The following is a 2,602-nucleotide window of genomic DNA, read 5'->3' as shown; positions in this document are numbered from 1 at the left end:
CCCTCCAACATCACAGGCTTCCAACACTACATTCCTTAACTTAATAAACAGTATCAGCTCAGAGTTGAGCTCTTAAGCTGCAGTGACACACACACACACACTTTGACTCATTAGGAAAGTGGGATTTCTTTCCCACTATGAACCTGTTTAGCTTATCTGTACATGCAGATTTTTATTTTGGGTTTTGTCAACTTTTAGTAACACAACTTTACATAGGCTTAAACTGATGCAACAAGATCTCCCATGCAGAATCAAATACATGTTAAATATGCTTCTATTTTTTCCCCAAAGTGCTTTTACTGCATGAGTAAAACCTCACAAATGTCTGAAAGACCTGTGGCAAATATTCACATTTTTATGAATGGGGTTAGTGAACAATGAGCTCAGAGAAAGGAAGAAATCAAAGACAGCATTGCAAAATTTGTAACACTCAGTGAATATGACAGATGTTACTTAATTTTATTTACTGATGACAGTATTTCAGATTATGCTTGTTAACAGAAAGAAATACAAAGGCAGACCATTGTACAGTACCCAGCTGCTACGAGGTCGCTGGAAAGTGGTAGGACACATCAAGATTTAGTAATACTTTCTAGTAAGCGTGTCAATTTCAGTGTTTTGTGTTCCTTCAAGATTTTTTGAGTTTTGCTACTGCAAAAAGTTTCTTCTCAGTATCTATTTCAACTGTAAATAACCATAGTTACTTAACATAGTGCCTATTGCATAGAGTCCAGGTAAGGCATTTTTAATTACTATATTGCAAACCTATACTTTAATTACTATATTGCAAAACTACAAAGCAATCAAGATTATCATGCATAGATAGCTTTGCCACACTTTGTGCTAGTGTACAGATCTACCCACACTGGTACAATTACAAGTACAAGTAGCAACATTCAGATGTCTATGATGGACTTTGAAGCCTAATTCTTGACCCACTTTTTCAGTCCCCTTTATATTTTAAACTCTGCTTTATATTTTACAGGTCTGGCGTAAACAAGTTAACTATTCAAATGTCACAACTTTCTGCTCTTTATACAAATTTGCTACATATATAATACAGTTTCTCTGTTTTAATACATAGTACCTATTTTTATTTTTTTTTCCTTGTTAAGAAGTCTTCTATTGGCTTTAATTACACTCACGAGAATGGAGAAGTGAAGAAACATATTGTTTGCCTGAGGCCTCAGGTGGAAAGAAAAGGTTTCATGGCTCAGGGAATCAATCTTTAGTGACTTCAAAACTTTTTACTCCTGATCCAAGCCTGAAACCCACTGCTTACATGTTACAAATTAAATATGATCCCAAAGTACTCTGAATCAATTAAACGAAAACCAAGCAAAAGACAAGTACAGAGTAGTTCACTCCTTGACCCTTATATGCTCAACAGATATGTTTGTACATTTATTTTTAGAGGCTCAGGGAGGAAATATCCACATTGTTATATGCACATATGTTTTCATTTATATTGCTTAAAATAACCATGTAATATCACAGTCCACCAGGAACCCCATGTTAACTTCTTATCTACCAAATTTAGCTTCTGTAAGCATCGCTTCACCAGCACCAACTGCCTCACTGGAATGAAATGGTTTATGCCTGCTGTGTTTCACAGAATCACAGACTCAATCGGATTGGAAAACTCCTCTGAGATCATTGAGTTCAACCTATGACCTAGACATCAACTAGACCACGGCACTAAGTGCCACAACCAGACTTTCCTTAAACATCTACAGGGACTGTGATTCCCTGGGCAGCCCATTCTAATGCAGAATCACTCTTCCTGTGAAGAAATTCCTCCTCATGTCCAAGCTAAACCTCCTCTGGTGCAGCTTCATGCAATTTCTTCCTCTTCTCATGCATTTTCTTCTTCATGCAATTTCTTCTCATCTTGCTGCTGCTTGTCTGGGAGAAGAGAGCGACCTCAACTTGGCTTCAATCTCCTTTCAGGGAGCTGTAGAGAGTAAAGGCACCCCTGACCATCCTCTTCTCCAGGCTGAACACCTCCAGCTCCATCAGCTGTTCCTTGTAAAAATTGTTTCACCATTTCATTGCCCTGCTCTGGACTTGCTCCAGCACCTCCATGTCCTTCCTGAACTGGAGGGGTCCAGAACTGGACACAGCAGTTGGGGCACAGCTTCATCAGTGCCAAGTACTGGGGAAGAATTCTTCCCTGGTCCTGCTGGCCACACTATTGCTGATACAGACCAGGACACCACAGAACTTCTTGGCCACCTGGGCACATGCTGGCTCATGCTCAGCTGCTGGTGGCCAACACCCCCAGGCCCTTTTGCTGGAACCGATTTCCCCCAACTTGTACCACTGAACGGGGCTGCACTGGCCAAAGTACAGAAAAAAATGTGTAGAACCCCACTTTCAAGAACTGGGCCTTGTTGAACCTCATACTCTTGAGCCCATCAATCCAGCCTGTCCGAGATCCCTCTGCAGAGCCTTCCTGCCCTACAGCAGAACAACATTCCCACCCACCTAGGTGTCATCCCAGACTTTGCTACTGGTAGATCCGACGCAATTCAGGCCAAGCCGACGGCAACCGTCCGCAGGAGGGCACATCCAGCCCCTCTGCCCACGGCTAAGCTTTTCC

The sequence above is a fragment of the Parus major genome, chromosome 3, assembly GCF_001522545.3.
Source record: "Parus major isolate Abel chromosome 3, Parus_major1.1, whole genome shotgun sequence".
Taxonomy (NCBI): Eukaryota; Metazoa; Chordata; class Aves; order Passeriformes; family Paridae; genus Parus; species Parus major.
The sequence above is the reverse complement of the archived record's forward strand: the minus strand, read 5'-3'. Positions refer to the sequence as shown.